The 17,785-nt window shown below is 37.7% G+C and overlaps 2 pseudogenes across 2 annotated transcripts; one reads left to right on the forward strand and one right to left on the reverse strand.

The window, feature by feature from the left end:
• Positions 1 to 13,253: 13,253 nt before the first annotated feature.
• Positions 13,254 to 15,153, forward strand: AT5G31821 (annotated as a pseudogene; the record flags this gene model as incomplete). Its single annotated transcript has 1 exon — positions 13,254 to 15,153.
• Positions 15,154 to 16,622: 1,469 nt separating this feature from the next.
• On the reverse strand, positions 16,623 to 16,961 carry AT5G31838 (annotated as a pseudogene; the record flags this gene model as incomplete). The annotated part of the gene is made up of 1 exon: positions 16,623 to 16,961.
• Between the last annotated feature and the right edge of the window lie 824 nt (positions 16,962 to 17,785).

The following is a 17,785-nucleotide window of genomic DNA, read 5'->3' on the forward strand; positions in this document are numbered from 1 at the left end:
AAAGCTTTGAGAAGCTAGAAGAAGGTTGGTTTGTGTTTCGGAGTCGAATATGACTTGATGTCATGTGTATGATTAAGTATAAGAACTTAAACCGCAACCGGATCTTAAAGGCGTAAGAATTGTATCCTTGTTAGAAGGCACAAATCCAAAGACTCATATGGACTTTGGCTACACCATGAAAGCTTTGAGAAGCAAGAAGAAAGTTGGTTAGTGTTTTCAAGTCGAATATGACTTGGTGTCATGTGTATGATTGAGTATAACAACTTAAACCGCAACTCGATCTTAAAAGCCTAAGTAGTGTATCCTTGTTAGAATACACAAAGCCAAAGAATCATATGGACTTTGGCTACACCATGAAAGCTTTGATAAGCAAAAAGAAGGTTGGTTAGTGTTTTGGAGTCGAATATGACTTGTTGCCATGTGTATGATTGAGTATAACAACTTAAACCACAACCTGATCTTAAAAGCCTAAGTAGTGTTTCCTTATTAGAAGAAACAAAGCCAAAGACTCATATGGACTTTGGCTACACCATGAAAGCTTTGAAAAGTAAGAAGAAGGTTAGTTAGTGTTTTGGAGTCGAAAGTGACTTGATGTCATGTATATGATTGAGTATAACAACATAAACCGCAACCCAATCTTAAAAGCCTATGTAGTGTTTCCTTGTTAGAAGACACAAAGCCAAAGACTCATATGGAATTTGGCTAGACCATGAAAGCTTTGAGAAGCAAGAAGAAGGTTGGTTAGTGTTTTGGAGTTGAATATGACTTGATGTCATGTGTATTATTGAGTATAAGAACTTAAACAGAAACATAATCTTATAAGCCTAAATAGTGTTTCCTTGTTAGAAGATACAAAGCCAAAGACTCATACGGACTTTGGCTACAGCATGAAAGCTTTGAGAAGCTAGAAGAAGGTTGGTTAGTGTTTCGGAGTCGAATATGACTTGATGTGATGTGTATGATAAAGTATAAGAACTTAAACCGCAACCGGATCTTAAAGGCGTAAGAATTGTATCCTTGTTAGAAGGCACAAATCCAAAGACTCATATGGACTTTGGCTACACCATGAAAGCTTTGAGAAGCAAGAAGAAGGTTGGTTAGTGTTTTCGAGTCGAATATGACTTGGTGTCATGTGTATGATTGAGTATAACAACTTAAACCGTAACTCGATCTTAAAAGCCTAAGTAGTGTATCCTTGTTAGAATACACAAAGCCAAAGACTCATATGGACTTTGGCTACACCATGAAAGGTTTGATAAGCAAGAAGTAGGTTGGTTAGTGTTTTGGAGTCGAATATGACTTGTTGCCATGTGTATGATTGAGTATAACAACTTAAAGCACAACCCAATCTTAAAAGCCTAGGTAGTGTTTCCTTATTAGAAGAAACAAAGCCAAAGACTCATATGGAGTTTGGCTACACCATGAAAGCTTTGAAAAGTAAGAAGAAGGTTGGTTAGTGTTTTGGAGTCGAATATGACTTGATGTCATGTGTATGATTGAGTATAACAACATAAACCGCAACCCAATCTTAAAAGCCTAAGTAGTGTTTCCTTGTTAGAAGACACAAAGCCAAAGACTCATATGGAATTTGGCTAGACCATGAAAGCTTTGGGAAGCAAGATGAAGGTTGGTTAGTGTTTTGGAGTCGAATATGACTTGATGTTATGCGTATGATTGAGTATAAGACTTAAACCGCAACCGGATCTTAAAGGCGTAAGAATTGTATCGTTGTTAGAAGACACAAAGGCAAAGACTCATATGGACTTTGGCTACACCATGAAAGCTTTGAGAAGCAAGAAGAAGGTTGGTTAGTGTTTTGGAGTTGAATATGACTTGATGTCATGTGTATTATTGAGTATAAGAACTTAAACAACAACATAATCTTATAAGCCTAAGTAGTGTTTCCTTGTTAGAAGATACAAAGCCAAAGACTCATACGGACTTTTGCTACACCATGAAAGCTTTGAGAAGCTAGAAGAAGGTTTGTTAGTGTTTCGGAGTCGAATATGACTTGATGTGATGTGTATGATTGAGTATAAGAACTTAAACCGCAACCGGATCTTAAAGGCGTAAGAATTGTATCCTTGTTAGAAGGCACAAATCCAAAGACTCATATGGACTTTGGCTACACCATGAAAGCTTTGAGAAGCAAGAAGAAGGTTGGTTAGTGTTTTCAAGTCGAATATGACTTGGTGTCATGTGTATGATTGAGTAGAACAACTTAAACCGCAACTCGATCTTAAAAGCCTAAGTAGTGTATCCTTGTTAGAATACACAAAGCCAAAGACTCATATGGACTTTGGCTACACCATGAAAGCTTTGATAAGCAAAAAGAAGGTTGGTTAGTGTTTTGGAGTCGAATATGACTTGTTGCCATGTGTATGATTGAGTATAACAACTTAAACCACAACCCGATCTTAAAAGCCTAAGTAGTGTTTCCTTACTAGAAGAAACAAAGGCAAAGACTCATATGGAATTTGGCTAGACCATGAAAGCTTTGAGAAGCAAGAAGAAGGTTGGTTAGTGTTTTGGAGTCGAATATGACTTGATGTTATGTGTATGATTGAGTATAAGACTTAAACCGCAACCGGATCTTAAAGGCGTAAGAATTGTACCCTTGTTAGAAGACACAAAGCCAAAGACTCATATGGACTTTGGCTACACCATGAAAGCTCTGAGAAGCAAGAAGAAAGTTGGTTAGTGTTTTCGAGTCGAATATGACTTGTTGTCATGAGTATGATTGAGTATAACAACTTAACCCACAACTCGAGCTTAAAAGCCTAAGTAGTGTATCCTTGTTAGAAGACACAAAACCAAAGACTCATATGGACTTTGGCTACAACATGAAAGCTTTGAGAAGCAAGAAGAAGGTTGGTTAGTGTTTTCGAGTCGAATATGACTTGGTGTCATGTGTATGATTGAGTATAACAACTTAAACCGCAACTCGATATTAAAAGCCTAAGTAGTGTATCCTTGTTAGAATACACAAAGCCAAAGACTCATATGGACTTTGGCTACACCACGAAAGCTTTGATAAGCAAGAAGAAGGTTGGTTAGTGTTTTGGACTCGAATATGACTTGTTGCCATGTGTATGATTCAGTATAACAACTTAAACCACAACCCGATCTTAAAAGCCTAAGTAGTGTTTCCTTATTAGAAGAAACAAAGCCAAAGACTCATATAGACTTTGGCTACACCATGAAAGCTTTGAAAAGTAAGAAGAAGGTTGGTTAGTGTTTTGGAGTCGAATATGACTTGATGTCATGTGTATGATTGAGTATAACAACATAAACCGCAACCCAATCTTTAAAGCCTAAGTAGTGTTTCCTTGTTAGAAGACACAAAGCCAAAGACTCATATGGAATTTGGCTAGACCATGAAAGCTTTGAGAAGCAAGAAGAAGGTTGGTTAGTGTTTTGGAGTCGAATATGACTTGATGTTATGTGTATGATTGAGTATAAGACTTAAACCGCAACCGGATCTTAATGGCGTAAGAATCGTATCGTTGTTAGAAGACACAAAGCCAAAGACTCTTATGGACTTTGGCGACACCATGAAAGCTTTGATAAGCAAGAAGAAGGTTGGTTGAGTGTTTTGGAGTTGAATATGACTTGATGTCATGTGTATTATTGAGTATAAGAACTTAAACAGCAACATAATCTTATAAGCCTAAGTAGTGTTTCCTTGTTAGAAGACACAAAGCCAAAGACTCATATGGACTTTGGCTACACCATGAAAGCTTTGAGAAGCAAGAAAAAGGTTGGTTAGTGTTTTCGAGTCGAATATGAGTTGTTGTCATGTGTATGATTGAGTATAACAATTTAAACCGCAACTCAAGCTTAAAAGCCTAAGTAGTGTAACCTTGTTAGAAGACACAAAGCCAAAGACTCATATGGACTTTGGCTACACCATCAAAGCTTTGAGAAGCAAGAAGAAGCTTGGTTAGTGTTTCGGAGTCGAGTATCACTTGATGTTATGTGTATGATTGAGTATTAGAACTTAAACCGCAACTTGAGCTTAAAAGCCTAAGTACTGTTTCCTTTGTTAGAAGATACAAAGCCAAAGACTCATACAAGATTTAGCTAAAACATCAAAGCTTTGAGAAGCAACTTGAAGCTTGGTTAGTGTTTTGGAGTGAAATATGACTAGATGTCATGTGTATGAGTGAGTATAATAACTAGAATTGAACTAGATCTTAAAAGCCTAAATATTGTATCCTTGTTAAAAGATACAAAGACAAAGACTCATATTGACTTCGGCTACACTATCAAAGCTTTGAGAAGCAAGAAGAAGCTTAGTTAGTGTTTTGGAGTCAAATATGACTTGATGTCATGTGTATCATTGAGTAGAAGAACTTAAACGGCAATCGGATCTTAAAAGCCTAAGTAGTGTATCCTTGTTAGAAGACACAAAGCCAAAGACTCATATGGACTTTAGCTACACCATGAAAGCTTTGAGAAGCAAGAAGAAGGTTGGTTAGTGTTTTGGAGTCGAATATGACTTGATGTCATGTGTATGATTGAGTATAAGAACTTAACCGCAACCCGATCTTATAAGCCTAAGTAGTGTTTCCTTGTTAGAAGATACAAAGGCAAAGACTCATACGGAGTTTGGCTACACCATGAAAGCTTAGAGAAGGTAGAAGAAGGTTGGTTAGTGTTTTGGAGTCGAATATGAGTTGATGTCATGTGTATGATTGAGTATAAGAACTTAAACCGCAACCGGATCTTAAAGGCGTAAGAATTGTATCCTTGTTAGAAGACACAAAGCCAAAGACTCATACGGACTTTGGCTACACCATTAAAGCTTTGAGAAGCTAGAAGAAGGTTGGTTAGTGTTTTGGAGTCGAATATGACTTGATGTCATGTGTATGATTTAGTATAAAAACTTAAGCCGCAACTCGATCTTAAAAGCCTAATTAGTGTATCCTTGTTAGAAGACACAAAGCCAAAGACTCATATAAACTTTAACTACACAATGAAAGCTTTTAGAAGCAAGAAGAAGGTTGGTTAGTGTTTTGGAGTCGAATATGACTTGTTGTCATGTGTATGTTTGAGTATAACAACTTAAACCGCAACCCGATCTTATAAGCCTAAGTTGTGTTTCCTTGTTAGAAGATACAAAGCCAAAGACTCATACGGACTTTGGCTACACCATGAAAGCTTAGAGAAGCTAGAAGAAGGTTTGTTAGTGTTGTGGAGTCGAATATGACTTGATGTCATGTGTATGATTGAGTATAAGAACTTAAACTGCAACCGAATCTTAAAGGCGTAAGAATTGTATCCTTGTTAGAAGACACAAATCCAAAGACTCATATGGACTTTGGGTACACCATGAAAGCTTTGAGAAGCAAGATGAAGGTTGGTTAGTGTTTCCAGTCGAATATGACTTGTTGTCATGTGTATGACAGAGTATAACAACTTAAACCGCAACTCGATCTTAAAAGCCTAAGTAGTGTATCCTTGTTAGAAGACACAAAGCCAAAGACTCATATGGACTTTGGCTACACAATGAAAGCTTTGAGAAGCAAGAAGAAGGTTGGTTAGTGTTTTAGAGTGGAATATGACTTGTTGTCATGTGTATGATTGAGTATAACAACTTAAACCGCAACCCGATCTTAAAAGCCTAAGTAGTGTTTCCTTAATAGAAGAAACAAAGCCAAAGACTCATATGGAATTTGGCTACACCATGAAAGCTTTGAGAAGTAAGAAGAAGGTTGGTTAGTGTTTTGGAGTCGAATATTACTTGATGTCATCTATATGATTGAGTATAACAACAGAAACCGCAAACCGATCTTAAAAGCCTAAGTAGTGTTTCCTTGTTAGAAGACACAAAGCCAAAGACTCATATGGACTTTGGCTAAACCATGAAATCTTTGAGAAGCAAGAAGAAGGTTGGTTATCGTTTTGGAGTCGAATATGACTTGATGTCATGTGTATGATTAAGTATAAGAACTTAAAGAGCAACCGAATCTTAAAGGTGTAAGAATTGTATCCTTGTTAGAAGACACAAATCCAAAGACTCATATGGACTTTGGCTACACCATGAAAGCTTTGAGAAGCAAGAAGAAGGTTGGTTAGTGTGTTCGAGTCGAATATGACTTGTTGTCATGTGTATGATTGAGTATAACAACTTAAACCGCAACCCGATCTTATAAGCCTAAGTTGTGTTTCCTTGTTAGAAGATACAAAGCCAAAGACTCATACGGACTTTGGCTACACCATTAAAGCTTTGAGAAGCTAGAAGAAGGTTGGTTAGTGTTTTGGAGTCGAATATGACTTGATGTCATGTGTATGATTGAGTATAACAACTTAAACCGCAACCCGATCTTAAAATCCTAAGTAGTGTTTCCTTGTTAGAAGACACAAAGCCAAAGACTCATATGGACTTTGGCGACACCATGAAAGCTTTGAGAAGCAAGAAGAAGGTTGGTTAGTGTTTCAAAGTCGAATATGACTTGATGTCATGTGTAATATCGAGTATAAGATCTTAAACCACAACACGATCTTATAAGCCTAAGTAGTGTTTCCTTGTTAGAAGATACAAAGCCAAAGACTCATACGGACTTTGGCTACACCATGAAAGCTTAGAGAAGGTAGAAGAAGGTTGGTTAGTGTTTTGGAGTCGAATATGACTTGTTGTCATGTGTATGTTTGAGTATAACAACTTAAACAACAACTCGATCTTAAAAGCCTAAGTAGTGTATCCTTGTTAGAAGACACAAAGCCAAAGACTCATATGGACTTTGGCTACACCATGAAAGCTTTTAGAATATGACTAGATGTCATGTGTATGATTGAGTATAAGAACTTAACCGCAACCCGATCTTATAAGCCTAAGTAGTGTTTCCTTCTTAGAAGACACAAACCCAAAGACTCATATGGACTTTGGCTAAACCATGAAAGCTTTGAGATGCAAGAAGAAGGTTGGTTAGTGTTTTGGAGTCGAATATGACTTGATGTCATATGTATCATTGAGTCTAAGAACTTAAATCGCAACCCGATCTTATAAGCCTAAGTAGTGTTTCCTTGTTAGAAGTACAAAGCCATAGACTCATACAGACTTTGGCTACACCATGAAAGCTTTGAGAAGCTAGAAGAAGGTTGGTTAGTGTTTTGGAGTCGAATATGACTTGATGTCATGTGTATGATTGAGTATAAGAACTAAAACCGCAACCGGATCTTAAAGGCATAAGAATTGTATCCTTGTTAGAAGACACAAAGCAAAAGACTCATATGGACTTTGGCTACACCGTGTAAGCTTTGAGAAGCAAGAAGAAGGTTGGTTAGTGTTTTGGAATCGAATTTGACTTGTTGTCATGTGTATGTTTGAGTATAACAACTTAAACAGCACTTCGATCTTAAAAGCCTAAGTAGTGTATCCTTGTTAGAAGACACAAAGCCGAAGACTCATATGGACTTTGACTACACCATGAAAGCTTTGAGAAGCAAGAAGAAGGTTGGTTTGTCTTTTGGAGTCGAATATGACTTGATGTCATGTGTATGATTGAGTATAAGAACTTAAACCACAACCCGATCTTATAAGCCTAAGTAGTGTTTCCTTGTTAGAAGATACAAAGCCATAGACTCATACGGACTTTGGCTACACCATGAAAGCTTTGAGAAGCTAGAAGAAGGTTGGTTAGTGGTTTGGAGTCGAATATGACTTGATGTCATGTGTATGATTGAGTATAAGAACTTAAACCGCAACCGGATCTTAAAGGCGTAAGAATTGTATCCTTGTTAGAAGACACAAAGCCAAAGACTCATATGGACTTTGGCTACACCATGAAAGCTTTGAGAAGCAAGAAGAAGGTTGGTTAGTGTTTTCGAGTCGAATATGAGTTGTTGTCATGTGTATGATTGAGTATAACAATTTAAACCGCAACTCAAGCTTAAAAGCCTAAGTAGTGTATCCTTTTTAAAAGACACAAAGCCAAAGACTCATATGGACTTTGGCTACACCATGAAAGCTTTTAGAAGCAAGAAGAAGCTTGGTTAGTGTTTCGGAGTCGTATCACTTGATGTTATGTGTATGATTGAGTATAACAACTTAAACCGCAACTAGAGCTTAAAAGCCTAAGTACTGTTTCCTTTGTTAGAAGATACAAAGCCAAAGACTCATACAAGATTTAGCTAAAACATCAAAGCTTTGAGAAGCAACTTGAAGCTTGGTTAGTGTTTTGGAGTGAAATATGACTAGATGTCATGTGTATGAGTGAGTATAATAACTAGAATTGAACTAGATCTTAAAAGCCTAAATATTGTATCCTTGTTAAAAGATACAAAGACAAAGACTCATATTGACTTCGGCTACACTATCAAAGCTTTGAGAAGCAAGAAGAAGCTTGGTTAGTGTTTTGGAGTCAAATATGACTTGATGTCATGTGTATGATTGAGTATAAGAACTTAAACGGCAATCGGATCTTAAAAGCCTAAGTAGTGTATCCTTATTAGAAGACACAAAGCCAAAGACTCATATGGAATTTAGCTACACCATGAAAGCTTTGAGAAGCAAGAAGAAGGTTGGTTAGTGTTTTGGAGTCGAATCTGACTTGATGTCATGTGTATGATTGAGTATAAGAACTTAAACGCAACCCGATCTTATAAGCCTAAGTAGTGTTTCCTTGTTAGAAGATACAAAGGCAAAGACTCATACGGACTTTGGCTACACCATGAAAGCTTAGAGAAGGTAGAAGAAGGTTGGTTAGTGTTTTGGAGTCGAATATGAGTTGATGTCATGTGTATGATTGAGTATAAGAACTTAAACCGCAACCGGATCTTAAAGGCGTAAGAATTGTATCCTTGTTAGAAGACACAAAGCCAAAGACTCATACGGACTTTGGCTACACCATGAAAGCTTTGAGAAGCTAGAAGAAGGTTGGTTAGTGTTTTGGAGTCGAATATGACTTGATGTCATGTGTATGATTTAGTATAACAACTTAAGCCGCAACTCGATCTTAAAAGCCTAAGTAGTGTATCCTTGTTAGAAGACACAAAGCCAAAGACTCATATAAACTTTAACTACACAATAAAAGCTTTGAGAAGCAAGAAGAAGGTTGGTTAGTGTTTTGGAGTCGAATATGACTTGATGTCATGTGTATGTTTGAGTATAACAACTTAAACAGCAACTCGATCTTAAAAGCCTAAGTAGTGTATCCTTGTTAGAAGACACAAAGCCAAAGACTCATATGGACTTTGGCTAAACCATGAAAGCTTTGAGAAGCAAGAAGAAGGTTGGTTAGTGTTTTGGAGTCTAATATGACTTGATGTCATATGTATGATTGAGTCTAAGAACTTAAATCGCAACCCGATCTTATAAGCGTAAGTAGTGTTTCCTTGTTAGAAGATACAAAGCCATAGACTCATACGGACTTTGGCTACACCGTGTTAGCTTTGAGAAGCAAGAAGAAGGTTGGTTAGTGTTTTGGAGTCGAATATGACTTGTTGTCATGTGTATGTTTGAGTATAACAACTTAAACAACACTTCGATCTTAAAATCCTAAGTAGTGTATCCTTGTTAGAAGACACAAATCCAAAGACTCATATGGACTTTGACTACACCATGAAAGCTTTGAGAAGCAAGAAGAAGGTTGGTTTGTCTTTTGGAGTCGAATATGACTTGATGTCATGTGTATGATTGAGTATAAGAACTTAATCCGCAACCCGATCTTATAAGCCTAAGCAATGTTTCCTTGTTAGAACACACAAAGCCAAAAACTCATATGGACTTTGGATAAACCATGAAAGCTTTAAGAAGCAAGAAGAAGGTTGGTTAGTGTTTTGGAGTCGAATATGACTTGATGTCATATGTATGATTGAGTCTAAGAACTTAAATCGCAATCCGATCTTATAAGCCTAAGTAGTGTCTCCTTGTTAGAAGATACAAAGCCATAGACTCATACGGACTTTGGCTACACCATGAAAGCTTTGAGAAGCTAGAAGAAGGTTGGTTAGTGTTTTGGAGTCGAATAAGACTTGATGTCATGTGTATGATTGAGTATAAGAACTTAAACCGCAACCGGATCTTAAAGGCGTAAGAATTGTATCCTTGTTAGAAGACACAAAGCCAAAGACTCATATGGACTTTGGCTACACCATGAAAGCTTTGAGAAGCAAGAAGAAGGTTGGTTAGTGTTTTCGAGTCGAATATGAGTTGTTGTCATGTGTATGATTGACTATAACAATTTAAACCGCAACTCGAGCTTAAAAGCCTAAGTAGTGTATCCTTGTTAGAAGACACAAAGACAAAGACTCATATGGACTTTGGCTACACCATCAATGCTTTTAGAAGCAAGAAGAAGCTTGGTTAGTGTTTCGGAGTCGAATATCACTTGATGTGATGTTTATGATTGAGTATAACAACTTAAACCGCAACTAGAGCTTAAAAGCCTAAGTACTGTTTCCCTTGTTAGAAGATACAAAGCCAAAGACTCATACAAGATTTAGCTACAACATCAAAGCTTTGAGAAGCAACTTGAAGCTTGGTTAGTGTTTTGGAGTGAAATATGACTAGATGTCATGTGTATGAGTGAGTATAACAACTAGAATCGCAACAAGATCTAAAGAGCCTAAGTATTGTATCCTTGTTAAATGATTCAAAGACAAAGACTCATATGGACTTCGGCAACACCATCAAAGCTTTGAGAAGTAAGAAGAAGCGTGGTTAGTGTTTTGGAGTGAAATATGACTTGATGTCATGTGTATGACTGAGTATAACAACTAGAATCACAACCATATCTTAAAAGCCTAAGTATTGTATCCTTGTTCGAAGATACAAAGACAAACACTCATAGGGACTTCGGCTACACCATCAAAGCTTTGAGAAGCAAGAAGAAGGTTGGTTAGTGTTTTGGAGTCAAATATGACTTGATGTTATGGGTATGAGTGAGTATAACAACTAGAACCGCAACCGGATCTTAAAAGCCTATGTATTGTATCCTTGTTAGAAGATACAAAGACAAAGACTCATACGGACTTCGACTACACCATCAAAGCTTTGAGAAGCAAGAAGAAGCTTGGTTAGTGTTTTGGAGTCAAATATGACTTGATGTCATGTGTAAGATTGAGTATAATAACTTAAACCGCAACCAGATCTTAAAAGCCTAAGTAGTGTTTCCTTGTTAGTAGATACAAGGACAAAGACTCATCTGGACTTCGGTTACACCATCAAAGCTTTGAGAAGCAAGAAGAAGGTTGGTTAGTGTTTTAGAGTGAAATATGTCTAGATGTCATGTGTATGAGTGAGTATAACAACTAGAATCGCAACCAGATCTTAAAAGCCTAACTATTGTATCCTTGTTAAAAGATACAAAGACAAAGACTCATATGGACTTCGGCTACACTATCAAAGCTTTGAGAAGCAAGAAGAAACTTAGTTAGTGTTTTGGAGTCGAATATGACTTGATGTCATGTGTATGATTGAGTATAAGAACTTAAACCGCAATCAGATCTTAAAAGCCTAAGTAGTGTTTCCTTGTTAGAAGATACAAAGCCAAAGCCTCATACGGACTTTAACTACACCATCAAAGATTTAAGAAGCAAGAAGAAGCTTGGTTAGTGTTTTGGAGTCAAATATTACTAGATGTCATGTGTAAGAGTGAGTATGACAACTAGTACCGCGACGGGATCTTAAAAGCCTAAGTATTGAATCTTTGTTAGAAGATACAAAGAGAAAGACTCATACGGACTTCGGCTACACCATCAATGCTTTGAGAAGCAAGAAGAAGCTTTGTAAGTGTTTTGGAGTCGAATATGACTTGATGTCATGTGTATGATTGAGTATAAGAACTTAAACCGCAACGAGAGCTTAAAAGCCTTAGTATTGTTTCCTTGTTAGAAGATACAAAGCCGAAGAGTCATATAGGGTTTAGCTATACCATCAAAGCTTTGAGAAGCAAGAAGAAGCTTGGTTAGTATTTTGGAGTGAAATATGACTAGATGTCATGTGTATGAGTGAGTATAATAACTAGAATCGAAACCAGATCTTAAAAGCCTAAGTATTGTATCCTTTTTAAAAGATACAAAGACAAAGACTCATATGGACTTCGGTTACACTATCAAAGCTTTGAGAAGCAAGAAGAAGCTTGGTTAGTGTTTTGGAATCGAATATGACTTGATGTCATGTGTATGATTGAGTGTAAGAACTTAAACCACAACCGGATCTTAAAAGCCTAAGTAGCGTTTCCTTGTTAGAATATACGAAGCACCCGATTCATATGGACTTCGGTTACACCATCAAAGATTTGAGAAGCAAGAAGAAGCTTGGTTAGCGATTTGGAGTCGAATATGACTTGATGTCATGTGTATGATTGAGTATAAGAACTTAAACTGCAACCGGATCTTAAAAGCTTGAGTAGTGTTTCCTTGTTAGAAGATACAAAGCCAAAGACTCATACGGACTTTGAAATCTTTAATCTAAGTAGTGTTTACCTACATATTAGCAATGCGCGGTTTATGTATTTTGAAATTTTTAATCTAAGCTCTTGTTTATATGTTTCCATATACGTTAATAGCTTGATTTGATTGATATTAGTTATAAAAACATAACCAAACTCTTCAATTCCGACGTTTACAAACTGAACATTCAAAATTTAACAAACCAATTGAAAGGTTACATGTTATTTCAAGAGATCATAGACATTTCTCAAATAATTCTAAGAAAGGTTATGAGAGTAAAGATTTATAAAAACTAACACTTCTATGTACCCTATAGCACTAAGATGGGTGCTTCTCAATGATTTCTATCAATAGACAGGTTCAAAATATGTAGAATTCTAAATTTTGTCTTCTGACGTTTTAATAACAGTCACAAAGGTGTCACAAGTTGCAACGTTTTTGTAACTGTTAAGTGACTTGTGCCACTAATTTGTGACTAGTTTGTGACTTATTGCCGACCTAAGTTGTTACCAATTTGCGACGCTTTGAAAATTTTATTTTTTTGCCCAACCATTTAGGGGCATAGATTTCCCCCAAAATTATTTTGAGTATAACTGTTTTGCGACCGAACAACGACTCCTCTAAATCTTTTAAGGGTAAAGATTAAAACTCGACTTTATCATTTTCTTCTTCTTCGATCTAGGGTTTCTTCTATCAAGCTCTCATCTCTCTCCTCTTCTAAATCTCTTCGATCTAGGGTTTGTTCTTCTTCGATCTAGGGTTTATCGATTTCTATCTTCTCTCATCTTTCACAATCGATTTCTCTCATCTTTCGATTCGATTTCTTGGTAATTTCACAATCGATTTCTCTTGTTATGGATGCTAGTGGTAAGGGCAAATCTTCTAGAGGTCGAGGTAGGGGATCTTCCCCTAGTGTTCGAGGTAAGGGATCTTCCCCTGTTGCTCGAGTCTCCCGTGGTCAAAATCCAAGAGGACGTGGGAGTGGAGTCGTCGGAGCCTCTTCTCAGTCGTCGAACCCTAATTCGACAACACAGTTTGTTACCCAGTCTGATAGAAGTCGTCCTTCACAGTATCCACCAGCAAAACAAGCCTAGACAATAACACCCAAAACGACACCTCCTATTCAACAAACCTTGTCTCCTGCTCTTCAACCTTCGCGTTCTGGTTCTCAACAACCGCCTCCTGTTCGTCAGCGTCAGCTTACTATTCGTCAGCGTCAGTCTCCTCTTCATCAACAACCTCTTACTCATCCGCGTCAGCCTCCTATTCAACAAACCCTTAATCATGAAGAGGAAGATAGAGGGGAAGAAGGGGAGGAAGAAGATGGGGAAGAAGATGGGGAAGAAGATGGAGTGGAAAATGAGTAGGAAAATGGGAAAGAAGAAGACAACCCTAATGTCGACTACCAAGATCGCTTGGATAGTTTACTAGCCCTGCCAGGACGGGAACGACTTCCACTCCTGTTTGAGAAACCTATCCCTGGAATGGAGACTCTCTAGTAATTGCGTGAGCTTTGTTTAGTTTAGTTTAGCATAGTTTGATTGTTCTTTTAGATATCCTTAGTAGAAATCTAAATTTAGCGTAGTTTAGTTTAGTTTAGTATAGTGTTTGATTGTTCTTTTAGATATCAAAATCATATTGTGATTGTTCTTAAAGTTTGTTCTTAAAGCCTCATGTCCTGAAGTTTGTTCTTAAAGCCTCATGTCTTAATACTTAGTCTTTTCTTACAGGTTTAACATGCATAAAGGGAAGCTGTCTAGAGTGATTTCGGGAATATTTCGGAGGAAGTTTGATGGGCCTTACTTCAGCTGGAAGGTTACTCCAATACACGTTCAAGAGAGATATTTCAGGACTTTTGCGGTAATTTCATTTATGCATTACTCTATTACAGCCTACTATATGTGACTTAGCTGCTTGTTATGTAGCGTAAGTATAATTGGGATCATGCTATTACTGAGCTTGTTAAAGAAGGGTTCTTGGTTATTGCCAAGAAACGGATGAAAGGGATTGTCAGTCAAGCAAAGAGGAGTGGAAACCAACCAGATTGGATTCGTACTACCATTTGGAATCGCATGTGGGAGCATTGGAGAACTGAAGAAGCTATTGTGAAGAGTGAGACTACTTCACAGTCTAGAAACTCTGATCGTGGAGGTCTTGGAGTGCACAAACACTTAGCTGGTCAGAAATCTTTTGTGCAAGTTCATCAAGAACTGGTTAGAGTCCATTCACTTAACCAATTTTCTAATATTGCTTTTGTGATTTTAACTGTTTCACTTGCATTGTAGGAGGAACTTTTGCAGCGACCTATAACATATGGTGAAGTGTTTATGAAAACACATACAAGACCTGATGGATCTATTGTGGATCAAAAGTCTCAAAAAGTTGGTGAGGCATATGTGAAGAGCCTTGAAGAGAGGATGTCTGAAATGGACGTGGATGGTCCTCAAACTTCTGATAATTCTTCTCAACATTCAACTCATCGTACTCTCAACCTTGAAGAAAAGAATGAAATATTTCTTAAGGTAATCCATTTCTTTTATGCTTAGAACCTGATTGTTTGCTTAATTAGAATCTGCCTGTTTCTGCATTAGTCTAACTTTATTCCTTGTCTTCTTGTTTTAGTGTACTCATAGAAATAGCAAAGGCAACCCTTTTGGCCTTGGTTTGCTTGTGGAGACATTAAACAACAGAAAAAGAAAGGAGAGTTATGCGAGCTCGTCTCCATCAACTATTGCGGATCTTCAAGATATCTGAACACGATGAGCAAAACGCAAGACGTGATGAGGAGCACCAACAATCTCAATCTCGGATATCCAGCTTGGAGAAGCTAGTTCATTTCATGAAAGCAAAAGATCTTGAGTTGGCTGCATTTTTGTCTTCTGCTTCTACAAAACCTGAACCAATCATCTTACCAACCACCATAGCTCCAGGCACCATTCCAACCACCACAAGCACCCAACCAGCCACTGCAGTTGCCTCCTCTTCAGCTACTTTATCTAACACTTCTTGCTGTTGTTGAAACTTATGTAGGATGATAATCTTTATGTATGAGTAGATGTTTACTTATGTAAGATGATATTGTTTGCTTGATTAGTGTTTTAATGATATGATTAGCATCAAGTTTATTAATCAGGTTTCATATTAATCAGGTTTATGATAGCAAAGATGATAGTAGGATTTTTCTCAATTAATCCTAAAACACTATCCTGTCGTTGTAGTATTTTAGGATGTCAATCCAATCCGGTGTGATGCAAATAGATGAGATATGATCAGAAAGCTCTAAGTCAAGCCAAGCAGAAAGTTGGTTGGTTCTAACAGTCCTAGTATGCAATAACAAAAATGAAATAAAACTAAAATCAGAAATGGCAATAGCAGACAAGTGAATAACAAAGCAGAAATGATAACAGGCAATCAAATGGATAAACGATTCCTAATGATAGGGTAATCGAATAGTGTGGTCTCCTTAATCTATTCAGGCGGTTGACAAAACTTCACAGAAGCTATCCCAAGACAACAAGTTCAACAACAGATTAATTCACTCCCGTGATAGAAATCCTCAAGCAAAGCTAGACACTGACCTAAATCCCTTTAGCGATCCCTAACTAAGCAGGCATTATCGAATCAACATGTTAAAGCCAATACCCTCTCAACAGCCAATCCCTTGGGGTAGAGTCAGATATCTCTGGAATTAATAGGATCCAACGCCCATTAAACGCCTTTTGAGCGCCGGACGTCTGGACTCATATTCCACATTAGCCAGTAAAACAAGCAATAAGCGCAACTAATACAGAAGGCATTCTAGTAACCTAAACTCAACCACCTAAAACGACCAAGTAAACCACAACAATTCTATCCCATCCTCAGAAATACAGTTCACTACTCAGACATAATCAAAGACAATAGCAAAGCAACGATTGAAAACATGATAACAGAAATGACGAAAGACTTAAACGAAAACTGAATATCAAATACTTGAAAGTGAAAATACAAAGTCGCAGGAGAAACACTGCGGCTATGAAAGTTGCAAAAAAGACGAGATAATAACGGATGCCCTAGGGAAAACCCTAAGAGGCAGTTTATATAAGCGAGAAATGAAACAAATAAGGAAACTAAATATATAGCGAATCTTCACGTCATGATCCCGCGACCGAATGTGTCATTAGCATCTGACGGGCTGAAATGAGCTTTCCAGTGATCGAGTATGTCATTGATTAAAGTGGGCTTCACGGGCTCCGCCTTGCGATCGAGTGAGATGCAGTGAAGTCGAGATTAAATGGTCCAGCGACCCTGTGATCGAGTGCGATTGAGTGGATGTCATGAGGTGGTGATCGAGTGGTTGCTTCGGCTTCTATTCCCTTCTTCGTCTTCAGCTTATCTGGTTGAGTGCAGAACGAGCAGATAGGCCTTCTGGTGATCGAGTGGTTCTGATGGGGTTTTTCCTCCTGCTTCGCGATTGAGTGAGACTGAGCTGCTTGCTTCTCCGGGGTTGCGATAGAGTGATTTGCCCTGAGAGCGCTCCGAGGCTGCGATAGAGTACTTTTGTTGAAGGCGTCATTTGGCATTCTGACTTCATGTTCTGTTTTTCCTCTCTCTGAACTTCAAAAGCATCCAAAGTACCTAAAAACAACCAAATATGCCATGCACATGCAATCCTAATGCAAAATCGTCCTAAGTATGTAAAACACACTAAAACGACTCCTAATGAGATGAAATGTGGATGAAACGATGACAAAGTGGTGAAGAATGAATGCCTAAATCATGCAAATTATAGACATATCAACTCCGCCAAACTTAGTCTTTGCTTGCCTTCAAGCAAACAAGAAGACATAAGCGGAAGGAGAGGTTTGAAGTTGGGGATTCAGAACCAAAGCATGAGATATGACAATTAAGATCAATGTACCAGCTAACAGTTCTAAGATGCGAGGTGATCGACTTCTACTTAAAAACTTTACCATGCTCTGTTATGATCCAAACCTACACTCAAATGCACAATGCGTCAAGATCAACCAATCCCTTTAACATTCATTAAGTTCAAAAACATGAATCAAGATATGCATCGCTAGTGAACTCATTTGGCTAATGACAGGTTATGAGACAAAGATGGTCCCTTGTTAGTGGTTCAGATTTTAATAGCTGGGGACTCTCAATGAAAAAGGACTGAGCTTTAGAAGAATGCTAAAGGTAAGTGCCAACCTATGCATACAAGAATAGCACCCCATCTACCCAATGATATAAACCGTGAATAACAAGTAGATGGTCCTATCTCTAAACCCAATGATGATCCTAAGTCTACCCTTTTGCACTAAAGGCATATTTCGATTTTTTCTTGGATCAATGTTTCCTTTTCTTTTCTTTGGCTCTTGTTCTTTAGGAGAAGCTTTTCTTA

Source organism: Arabidopsis thaliana, chromosome 5 (genome assembly GCF_000001735.4).
Source record: "Arabidopsis thaliana chromosome 5, partial sequence".
Classification (NCBI taxonomy): Eukaryota; Viridiplantae; Streptophyta; class Magnoliopsida; order Brassicales; family Brassicaceae; genus Arabidopsis; species Arabidopsis thaliana.